This window comes from Prosopis cineraria, unplaced genomic scaffold (genome assembly GCF_029017545.1).
Source record: "Prosopis cineraria cultivar Desert tree isolate PC_DT_omini unplaced genomic scaffold, ASM2901754v1 PC238, whole genome shotgun sequence".
Taxonomy (NCBI): Eukaryota; Viridiplantae; Streptophyta; class Magnoliopsida; order Fabales; family Fabaceae; genus Prosopis; species Prosopis cineraria.
In genome coordinates, this window is record NW_026555565.1 from 13320 (window position 1) to 26638 (window position 13319).

Consider the following 13319-nt stretch of genomic DNA (forward strand, 5'->3'; position numbering starts at 1 on the left):
TTATATCTAAAAAAACAAAATATAAAATTTGGTTCCAACTACAGTTCAAATACGTCCCATTTGTATCAATCAATAATAAATAGTTCCAATTTCATAGCTAGTACAACATAAGTTACATCACTACTTCTAGATTCTCTAAACAGCCTAAAGCATCCATAATTAGCTCAATCCCACCCTTGCTCAATTTTAGTTTAGCCTCTAGTTCGCAAAAATCATTCTAATTCTAGGTGTTCAAGTGAAAATCAACACTAAACGTACTGGTAGAGGCAATGTGTAAATTCCAAATCTCAATTTCCATGCTTCGTTAACTCTAATTAGCCTATCCCAATTACCCATTGATCTCAAATGAATCATTAGCTCCCAAATCCCCAACTCCAAGGAACTATTGGTTTGGGTAATCACAAGTTCAATCGTTTAATTTTTTTTAAAAAAAATTTGAGAATCTAATTATCATTAGTTTAGTTTTTAGGACTCATAACAAATCCATCTTAATGCTACCTGTTATCTTCAAAATAAATAAATAATAAGAATCTACCTGCATTTATCATATATGATATGATAGAATAATAAGAAGCCAACTAGACTCGAAACATATTTTAAAATAACTCAAAAAAAACTAAACGTATGGAGGGTATGATCTTTGACACATGAGTATAAATAAATCTCGCCGAAAATTAATAATCAACTGATATTAACATAACCAAAGGCTTCTAACAATAAGCAATTGATGGAAACAAAGGAAAGTTGAAACACCAATTCCATAACTTGCAAAGTGGGAGAACCGTTAGATCAAGTGGGATTTGGACGGCAGATATAGGGTAGGGAGAGGGGCATGGAGAGAATGCAGGGAGAGGTGTTGGATCCACAAAAGGACAAATCCCTCGGGAGAGAGCAAACCCGGAATTTCAGATAGCACTTCATAACTCTTTTTTTTTTTATCTTCCTAGCTTACTGACCTTTTAGAAGAACAATTTAATTTAATTTATAAGTTATTAATTAATAAAATTATTTTGTTTTAAATTAAAATTTTTAAATTATCCTTAAAAAATAAAAGAGAGATAAAAAATTAATACTATATGATTTGTTTGCTTTTGACTTTTTATATGAGGGTTGTGTTTGAAATTTCAATTACTTTTATTGTATTGATAATAATAAAATTAATAAAAATAACTTATAAATAGATCTTGAAGAGAGTATAAGCTAGCCTTATCAAATATTAATGAGGAAAGAAATACTTCATTATTAAATTAAATAGTTAGCTTTCCAAGCTTTGTCAGAGAAAAAGAAAATTTTAAAAAATTTAAAGTATTCGAGCCGGTCTAACTAAAAACCCTGAAGCCTGAAGGTACTAGGCTGAGCCGAGATTCTTATTTTGATGCTCGGAAGTAGCCTAAATTTCGAACTCTTAACGTTTGTCAATTTCATACTCGTACTCTTGTGATAAAAACATTAGTAAAAGTAGCACATCTGGGTATTTCGTCACTTTTTTTTTTTTTGGAATCTATCGCACTGTGGTATTACATCCTTTCATTATTTTCATTCCTTTCCACTTTCTCAATGCATATTAAAACGGTAATACACCATATCAACCATCCAAATCGCACTTCCTTGATCCAACGATTCTCCCACTTTGCTGAGGCAAAATATTTATTTAAATTATTTCAAATTTTGAAATGTTAATCATAAAAAAGAATTTAATTTTGAATATATTTTTTTACAAAAATTTAAATTAATATTTACAATTTATTTTTTAAAAAATTGAGAATTTAATTATCATTAATTTAATTTATAGGATTAGTACCTGTTATCATCAAAATAAATAAATAATAAGAATCTACCTACATTCATCATATATGATATAATAGAATAATAAGAAGCCAACTAGACTCAGTACATACCTAATAATAACTTGGAAAATTAAACTTATGGAGGCTATGATTTTTGACGCAGGGTTATAAATAAATCTCGCCGAAAATTAATAATCAACTAATATTAGCATAATTGAAGGCTTGTAACAATAAGCAATTGACAGAAACAGAGGAAAGTAGAAACCACCAATTTAAAAATGACTTATAAATAGAATTGGGGGAATATAAGCTAGCCTTATCAAATATCAAAGAGGAAAAAAAAGACTTCATTATTAAATTAAATAATTAGCTTTCCAAACTTTTTTAGAGAAAAAATAAATTAAAAAAGTTTTAGGTATTCAAGCCAGTCCAACTATACCTCAACCTTTAATCCAAAGGGCCAATAATCCAATATAAAAGGAAAGAATTACACTTAAATCTCAAAAGAATCATTTTATCCCAACAAATTAAAGTTTCAACGAATTTCACAATGCAAAGAAAATCCCTTGGGTCCTTGATCTTTTGATAAAATTTTAAACTTACAAATTTGCAACCTATTTTCTGAAATTTTAAACTCCTTCTACTTTTATTTGCAACTGGGTTTTCTAATTTAATTTAAGAACACAATTTTTTCTATAACAAACACAAAATTTTAACATTGAATCTTATAAGATTTAACATTGAATTTTATAAGATTATTTAATCACTCCAATAATTTGCAACTTACTTTGTTGGATCTGCAACTTTATCTGCTATGATTTGTAGCTCTATTTCCCAATTTTATTTATGAACATAATCTCAATATTTATTTTTCTCATGAGAAATTACTTGTCCAATTCTAAGAATTTGCAATCTACTTTATCTAATGCGCAATTCCTACCTCAGTTTAGAACTTAGTTCCAAATTTTATTTAGAAATTCATAAATAAAATTTCTTAAATAAATTAATTTTAGATTTTGTGTTCATAAGTAAAATTGAGATATAAAGTTGCAAATCACAATAAATGAAGTTGCAAATACCTATAGATGACAAAAATATGACATTATAAATTCAAGGTTAAAATCTTGCATTTTTAGATAAAATTTAGAACTTGAGCTGAAAACTAAGGTAAATGGAATTACAAATTATAGAGAGTAAGTTGCAAACTCTTGAAATTGAATAAGTAATTTTTCATGAGAAAAATGAATATTGATATTGTGTTTATAAATATGAGAATTGAAGTTAAAAATTCCTAGAGTTGAAGAAATAATCTTATAAAGTTCAATGTTAAAATTTTGTGTTTTTTATAAAAAAATTGTGTTATCAAATTAAATTAGAAATCAAATTGTGAATTAAAGTAGAAGAGTTGCAAATTTTAGAAAAAAAGGTTGTAAATTTATAAATTTAAAATTTCATCGAAAGATCAATTAAAGACCAAAAAACTTTCCTTATATTTTGAAATTTATTAGGATTTTATTGGAGTAAAATAGTTCATTTGAGATTTAAGTACTCCTTTCGTTAAAAAATGGAAGACATTTTTAAGCAAATTTTACTTCCAATAAAGTAGTTACTTGTCTTTAAACCAACCCTATCTTTTTATATTTATTCCTATTTAATAGAATGTTTCTCCCTAAAATAAATATAAGGTAATTTGTTTAATAGGGATACTTTTAAAAAAAGTAATGATTACGTCTTAAAAAATAAAAACTATCTTATATTTTGAACATTCAATCCTTTAAAAAATGACCCACGTCTCCCATAGATGGGTAAATGGACAAATATGCCCACAAAGTGATCAGCTAAGGTCACCCAATATCCTAAAATAAGGAAAAGAGCAAAAATATCCATAACATTATATGAATGGGTCTAGAAGTGACTAGACTGTTAACTTTGACCTAACATTGTTAACTTCAATCATTAAATGCTAATTGTACATGGCATGTGTTAGCCTTTGCTGATGTGAACTAATAAAGAGATAACAATACCCACGAAGTTGTTAGCTAAGAGAAAAAATACCCATAACATTATCAGAATTGGTGCAAAAGTGACCAATCCATCAAATCTCTTAAATGTTGACTGTTTAGTTGACATCTAAGTAAAAGTTGATAATTTTTTCTTGATGTAGACTAAAAATATTTGTAGATAAATTTTTATAGATGTTGATTGATTATCATATGAGTACCCATAATTAGTAATCATTCTGTCAAAATTCATACGATATGGTTTCTTTCCATCGACACATATCTCGTCCCTTCCTTCCTTTCTCTTTACTCATTTTTCTTGTAACATCTTGAATTTCAATGCCAGAAACTAGTTGCTAATCAGGGGTAAATTAGTAATTAATTGATTGATTGTGTTTTGGATGTTGAATTGATGTTTTGTGTTGTTTGGGTGCTGTGTTGGTAGGATTCAAGTAGAAAGACAATTTGGGACATAACGCGCAAGCAGAAGTGAGATTGAACTCACTATGCCACGTGCCGTGGCGAAAGCTGCGTGCGCAGCAGCGCATTGCCCAGGGATCACTTAAAGTTGACATGATCAACTTGTGAAATAAGAAAGGAAAAGGCTAGAAATGCATTTGGAGGTGTGCAGACATTCAGCTCTGTCAGGGTAAGCGATATCAAAAGCTCGAGAGTTTGCTTCGATTAATAACTTGCTGGGTAAGTATTGTGTGATCCCAAACTTCAATTCTACCCTTTTTCATTGAATTTTATCAGTTGAGAAATCGAATTGTAAAGTTCTAGGGCATTATAATCTAAAAGAAAGGTTAAAATGGATTATTGAATACAAAACTAAGGTTTTTGACTAGTATGAAATTAAATGGTTGAGCTTTGAGAGTTTAAGATCAAGATAGCCTAAAAGTTAGGTTGAAGTTAAGAAATTGGGTAAATGAATGTGTTTGAAGGTTATTAAAATTGTTTGATTAGCCTATAAGGCTAATGACTACAAATAATGGATAAATGAATTCAAAAGGGTTCAATTAAACTATTTTATATCTCAAAGGATTCGGTTTAGCCGAATCAATGCTTATAAAAAGTGTTGAGAATTGACTAAGGGGCATTGTTATATAGACTGAGCACCTGTGAAGTTGCTCGTGAGAATCTGTGCCCCTAGGAGCTTAGTGAGGTTGGTAACCCTTAGTAGCAAGGGTTAAAGGTAACTGGGTTAACCTTTTTACTTGTTTGTTTGTAAAATTATTTGCAAGTATTTTGACATAACTATGTGCATTGTATTGTGAACTAATAGAGTAGCAGCATTGTGAATGTATATGTATGCGAGTGTATAAGTATTGATTGAAATGAATTTGAAGTGGCACATGCATTGACATGCATCGCATCCACGAGATATACCCTAAATTATGGTAGGGGGACATGGCCCTACCGTGAGGAGGTCCAGGAAGTACTGATGATCTAGAGTGTAGAGCTTGACTCTACCAGGATAGACCTAGGAGAAGAATCCTGATGAACTAGAGCGTAGACCTTGACTCCGTCATGACGGACCTAAGATATTAAATGATCCACGAGGTTACCCTAGACTAAGGTAGGGGGTTGTGGTCCTACTCTATATAAGGCTAGGATATCCTAATGATCTAGAGCATAGAGTTTAACTCTACTATGATAGACTAAGGAGACCACCCATATGCAAAGAGGATTGCCTAGTCTGAGCAGTGGTGTAGTGGGTCCTGTTCCTTGTAATTGGAAGTCTTAGTTCGAGCACAGAGATTACTCTACTAGGGAAAACTAGGAATGCATTACATGAGCATAATGAAATTGATGAGATTGACTTCCTGTATATGCATGTGGTATTGCTTTTGTTAACACACATGCTACTTTATCGCTTGTTTATGATTTTATTTACTGACTGGTAATTGGGGTTACCTTTAAGTTACTGGGATGTATGTCTTACTCCGTTACTTTTGAACATAGGTAAAGAGAGCATAAGAAGGCTGGGAAAGGAAGTGACAAAAGAGTAGCCTTGATTGGTAGTAGTATGACTACCATTTGAATGAAATGAATGTATAAAGTTGTTTATAGATTTAAGTTACCAACTAAGATGCATAGATGTATATGAATATGAGAAAGTGAACTATGTTGTGAACCTTGCTTATATATATACTGTAGGATAGGGAGACGCAGCAGGAGATTAAAATTTAAAGTCCATATCCTAATATGGATCGAACGAACCTATTTAAGTTAAGATAGATAGAAGAGTTACCTTTTAATTCTTTGAAGTTAGCGCATGTTCTCTTCAAGAGTTTGGATCTTAGGAGCTGACAACATAGATCTGCTCCCTCTACTCGTTTCCACATGAATAGCTCTATAACTCGAATAGCGTGCTAACGCTCTCAGCGTCCATTCTTCTTTGAACATTAATTTTCCTTTCTATAGGGTATTTTGTGGCTCTTAGAGTATTTTTGCCATTGGAACTTTTCTAACTCTCTCTCTTCATAAGGACGTCCCTATTTATATATAATATATAGATAAGATTTTTCTTCTTCCACTTAAAAGCTCATGAAAATTTAATTAAATTTATCTCATAAATTTAATTCATAATATCATATCTTTGAATTTATCTTATAAATTTAAATTATAAAACTAACATAATATTCTTTTTTATCATGTTAGTTATTAAATTTAATCTATCATATAAAATTAAATTTAAAACTAACATATATAATATAATATATATCACATATACATATTATATTATATATATGAATATAAATATATACATAAATATTTTGAAAATACACACACACATATATATATATATATATTATATTATCTATATTTAATTTTATATACCATATACATATATCATATATATATATATATATATTTGATATATATACATATATGGATATAGATATATATATATATATATACATATATAAAATTATATTTTAAATTTTATATTTCATATAAATTTTTATATATAAATATTTATCAAATAAATATTCAAATATATATATATAATCCATTCACCCTATATTACATTCATTGAATCTAGACATATTCTAAATTCAACGAACTTGGACATTATAGCTCGAGTTGGGTTGTTCTTGTATGCGACCCTGTAGGCCCATATGAAATTAGTAGTAAACTAATTATGCTATTAGCCCACAAGTCACAAGTGGCCTCTAGCAAGACATTGCAACTACCCAATTCACATGGGAATCGATGATCTAATGTAACCTATCATGCAACCATATCACATCCCTTTTATCACTCGATATTTTGGTCAAGTATGAGATATGGAATTGTCATTCTCCTCTACTTGACTGTTACTTTCTCGATCTCTGAGTAGACTGATAGTAGCAATGAAAAAACCATTTCCATTATAGTATGGCCATACATTTTCTCAATCTTACTCATCGAGGGGCCCAGTAATATCTCTCACTTAATGTAAGGGACAAATTCCATCTTAACCACTCATATTTCTCTATATAAATATCACTAAACTCAATTATAGCCTTTATGATCACCCGATCAAAGGTGACTTTTGACTAGGTCAAAGTTTAGTGGTCATCATGTAGAAATCTATGATGATCTTAGGTCAAAGGGCTTAGTAATATAGTTACATATAAGATAAGCTTATGACTTATACCATATAGCTTTCTCATAACAGGTCGGTCCAGTACCCTATACTTTTTTAAGTGCCTATGTAAGAACCCTAAATTTTAAATGGAACAATTTTTTCTCACAATGGATGTATTATTTAAATAAAGTTTATAATAAGTAGAAGTGGGTAGTTTATAGGAATTTATGCTGGAATTTTTTTTTTCAAGAATTCAGAGTCCAAAATTTTCTAGTAAAGGTCTGGTTTTAAATTATAAAAAAAATTTGTGCTCTTTCTGGTAAATTTTGTATGCCCTTTGTTGTGCTTTTTCCATGCTCCTTGCAATTTTCTCAAAATATTCTTGAATCAAATTCACTTGTTCTCCCGAATTAAAAAAAACAAGAAGAAGAAATTAAAAGAGACATCGGGAAACTTTTGCTTCATTTGAGAGAGACTAGTCCAGAGGAGAGAGATGGATGATTTTTCTTTCCTTCTTTCATGATTCCTCTGCATCTCTGCTTTCTTTTCTTCCGTCTTCAACCACTGCCAACAATTATCGCTGTTGTTGCTTTGACCGTCCGCCATTAACAGGTGCTGGAGCTTGCTGATTCATTGCTGTACGTTTGAGAAGATTCAAAGGCTCTGGATCAAGAAGAATAGGTAGAGAGCTTTAAACCATAGCTGCGTGTCTTTCTATCTCCTTCCCGTGCTGTTTTTTTCGTTTTGTCACCAGTGACCTTGAGCATGTTGCAGATTTCTTCTTCCTTTTCCTCTGTTCTACGTCACTGATTGCTCAACACTGTAGGTCATCATTCAACTCGTCTGGCTGCTATTCAGTCGCATTGGTAGCCATTTTTCTTCCTCCATTAATATCGTGCTATGGTTCTCAAATTTTAGATTGGGGAGTGGTTGATTCACACTGATTTACTGGTTTTTTGCTTCCCCTGTTCAGCGAACTCCTCTTTCTCCATAGTCGTTGTGGCCGATGGTGGGTGAGGGAGCTCATTCTCCCATTCTCATCTCTAATGATTTTACGTGGTATGTGTATATATATATATTGGCTTTCCCTGTTTGCGTTGCTCGGTGGTTCTTCCTATACTATCTTTACATTGTCTGAATCTTCTGCTTCCTTAATTCTGCATCGTTGCTAATTTAACATGAGGATATGTTTGAAGCTTTCCTTCCTCGTTACTTTGTGTGTATGTTTATGTGACTGAGCTTGCACAGTTTCCCTTGTTATTTGTTCTGCCCCTATATATGCCTGACTTAAGAAGGGACTTGAACCAAAATGAAGTTAGTTTGGGTTGAGTTTTTTTTATTTTAAGTTGATTCTTAGTGCAGAATTTGATTGGAAAAAATATGCTAAATTTAGAAGTATATTGGATATTGTTAGGATGAGATTTGAATAGAAGTATTAAAATCAAAGTCTATCAAGAATTAGGATTGAGAAACTTTTATGTATATTAATGGCTGAAGGTTATTTGATTTGTATTTTAAGAACTATAGAAATTAATTTGTAAGTTATAATTGAGAATTTAGGTGGTATACCAAATGTTTGATGAAATGAGTAAGAGATAAATTTTTGAACTATTGAGACAATCAAAAGTGATGAAAGTATCATTGATTACATTATAAAACAAGTAAATTACTTTTTATGATGAAGCTTGGAAAAAAAATCAAGAAGTTGGCTTATTGGTGATAGATTAGTATTTGAACTTATTATGTGAAATTATGAAATTTGTTGGATTAGTTTGAGTCTTGAAGCACATGGAAACAATAAAGAAATTTGTTATACTTGATAATATTTATGATACTAAATTAAAGGTGTTAAGCGATCAGTTGTGATTGTGTAGGATAAAAAATCGTACTGTCTTGAATAAAGCATACTTTTGCAAAGCATCATCGGAGAACCTTAAGGATAAATTACTTATTGGTTATAAAAGGAAGGGGGCATGGTTGAAATAAGTATATTATTGTAGGTTTGAAAAAGGAATAAGAAGAATACAGTTTTTAACTATAGTTCGTGGGTTAAGTACCAATAAGGATTGAAAGAACTTTAATATGTTCTAGATTATATATAGTGGGTTTATGAATGTTAGTTAGAAATATATGAATTAGAGCTTTTAATGAAGAAAGTTCTTTGTTCTTATGGTTTAGGTAATAGAGTACGTAGCTAAAGGGAAGTGTAGAGTGTTTAGAAAGAACATATGATTATTTTGGGAGCTTATCAGGTAAGTGGATAGCGTCCCAACTAATTTATCAATTAATTTTTCTTATTAAAATTTATTTCTTTCATTAATCATTTTAATAATAATTATGTTGATTAGTGGATACTTTGTTAATTAAATTTCTTCATTTTTAAGTTTGAAGATGGTGCTGAAAAATGATTTATCATAGCATATGAATGTTTTACCCCTTATGAGATATCCTTTCAAGATTAATAAAATTTCATTTCATTAGCATTGGCAATTTTTGATTATTCAATAAATGCAAGTATGAGCATTGGATATGAAATTCAATTTTGGCAAGTTTTAATGCTTAAAAGTATTCATGCAAGTTTGATTTTGAGAATGAGAACTGTATCTTGAAAGTGATTATTTTTTAACATGTTTGAAAATGGTTTTAAAAAGGGACTTTATACAGAATGCTGATTGCTAATGGCAGTTCTGTTATCCCTTGGCGCGCTATGGTACATCTAGATAGCAAGGTGTTTATAGGAGGTGCTAGCCCCGTGCGATGGCCAACACACATGGAACGGAGGGATGATTATTTATGAGCATTGTACTCATGTTTGTTTTATGGCTTCAAGTCGCGTTTGATTAGCATTACCCTCATGGATTGTGTGTCCACGTTTATTTCATAGCTTCAGCCGCGTTTAGTTATTTACCCTCGTGGACTGAGTGTCCACGTTTGTTTTTATGGCATAAGCCACGCTTGGTTAGTCACCTTCATGGATTGTGTGTCCACGTTAGTTAATTGTTCTAATAAGTGCCTATATTTATGAATCTAATCGTTTGATGATTTCATATTCTATTGGTTTTTATTTAGTAAATTGTTTATAAATATTTATTTCATTTATGTGCTTTCTTGAAATCAAGTGATATTATCATTTTCTATGATAGTTCATTGATTTGAGATTTTATTTGAAATTTATAAAGACATTTTATTATGAAGTTTATAAAATTTTATGAAAATTTTGTCTATTTAATTTATATAACTATTTCAAACTTTTCATTTTATTTATATTCTATTATTTATTATTGGGACGTTATTAATTGGAAAAGATATTTTGGTCTCAGATGGTATAGTTGAACTCGTGACTCGAGATATCCACTGAGGAGTTTTAGTGCTAAATTGAAGTAGAAGAATTATTTTAGTCAAATCCTAATTTGATGAAAATTTGAACTTTATACCTACGTTGGCGTCTGACTTTAGGTGCTCTATGTAAACTACAGGTAGGATCCTCACATTTCCTTTAAACTTGAATATCTGATTTAATATTGTAACAATTTTTAATTACTCTATTGGTGTGTTTAACGTATTAATTTCAGAGTTCCTACTATCACGACTTAAGGGATGTGAGGTGATAGAACACATTTGTTACCCACTTTTATTTGTCAATTAGGACCATTTTATTAATGATTTATCACCTTCAAGTGCACACATTGCATTAGATTTGGAACTTTGCCTAAGTTTCTAAGATCAGTGCACTAGGGGCATTTTGGTCCAAAAAATGAACTTTTGAGAAAATGTACAAGAAAAATTGACAAAGTGCATTTTATGTCCAATTGATGAATGGTGAAATTTTATTTTTAAAATTCATTTTAGTTTGGGAGTAATTAAATAAAAAAGTCAACACTTTCTTAAGTGTCTTAGTTTGTCCTAGTTTTTGGTTTGCCTTTGTGTGAAAATTTTTATATAATTTTGGGCAGCCTGAAACTTGGTTAATTTAATAAATTCTCCCTTCTAATTATGAATTTAATTCTGGACATGAATTAGATTTTATTATATCATATGCTATTTAATTGAATTATGTGATTTATGTGACATAGGTGGCATGTGACTTGTGCATCAATTGGGCAATTGAGGTCAACACTCCTTGAGGACAATGGCTGATGGTTTGCACGTGAATTATGATTATTTTGAGGGATTAGATCAGCTAAAATGATGTGGATGACACATGGGAAATTAGGCACACATTGGAATCATCTACAAACCAATAGGAAGTTGCCACCTTGCAAGTGTGACAAGGCTCCCATTTACATTTTAATTTCTTTTTCCTTATTTTAATTAAGCTTCAGCTGATGGGAGACACCAAGGAGCACGCCATTTTAAGTCTCAAATGGGATCCAACACATATCTCATTCATCTTCCACATTCTCTCTCTCTTGTTCATAGTGTTCTTCATTTTCTCTCTTTTGTTCTTCATTTTCCAGCACCCTAACCTCCATTTTCAGCCACCAAACCTCCACAAAACTCATACCATTCTTCTCCTCTCTTCATTTTCGTTCCATCCCTTCCATTTTCACAAGGATTGAAGCTCATTTCCATCATTCAAGAGCTATGAAGTTTGGCCTTCACAAGCAATCACTAGGGTTCTTGAAGATGAAAATTGGCTAAGTTTCTTTGTGGAATCCTAGAGAGATGAAGATGGAGGATGAGTCTTGAGCTTCAAATTGGCTAAGTTCTTTTGTTTCCTATCCTCTTCTCTTTTTACTAGATGGTTAGATTCCTTAATCTAGGGTTTAATCATCTTAGCTTATAAATTCTAATTTGAATTTGATGTTGATGTAAAGAGAGAGGATTGTTTCATTTAATTTCTTCCTTGGACAGCCATGACTGAATTTTGCCACTCTTTGTTTGGCACATAATCTTGTGTTTTTGAATTAGTGAATTTCTTGTGTTAATATTGCATAATCTTGTGGTGTTAATGCTTGTGTTGTTGAGTAGCTTGACATAATCTTGTGGTTGCTCAATTTATGTGTTTGACCATGGCTGTTGAGAGAGGATTTTGAATGAATCACTTGGCTAATGTCTTCACCAATTGGTTAATTGAACTAGGGACTTTAATCTAAGACCTAGGGAGGTTAGCTAATTAGGTTAATTGGCTTAGGATAATTTTCTTAAGTCATGACAGCTTTAGTCAAGAGGAAAGGGAAGCTAAACTTAGCCTAATCATGAGAAGATAATGAGTCCAAAATCAACTAATCTCTAGGGTTCCATTATTGTAAAAAGGGAAGTTCATTTCACTCACTTTCACTAGCATTTTAATTACTTGCATATTAGGTAATTAGTTTAGATAATTAGCTAGATAACTAAATTCCTACAAACTTTGGTTGATTTATTTCACTAGATAACTTTCAATTAGACTTAAAACCATTCCTTGGGAGATGACCTAGGGTTGGCCCTATATTGCATTAGGGTTAGCTTTAGTGTAATTTTGAGGATAAGCGACTAATTTCCTATCATGAGGTTTGTGTCCATATCCCGTGCCGATCACACTTGATTATTGGGGTGTGACAGCCTATGACTTTAATTTATATCTCTATAATTAATTAAAGTCATACTAGTCTTGTTTCATCTATGATCCCTCAAAGATGACCGACCAGGGACATTTAGGATAATCACTATAGTTTGTCCAGGGATACAATTATCATATTGAACATCAAATTGTTATGATAACAAAAGAGAAATTCATTAAATAATAATGTGCATCGTACAATGATTGGCCCTAGGGCATAATTTTCAACATATATATATATATATATATAGTGTTGTATAATGTCGAGGGTGCCCTAGTGGAGGGTACATGGGTAGGCCTAAATGCGAGACAAGCAAGTATATGTTGTGTTGTAAGTTGTTCCATTGGTGTATTTATGTGATGATTATGTGTTGATTGTGAATTGTGTTGCTATGTGAAAGCTTAATACAAAT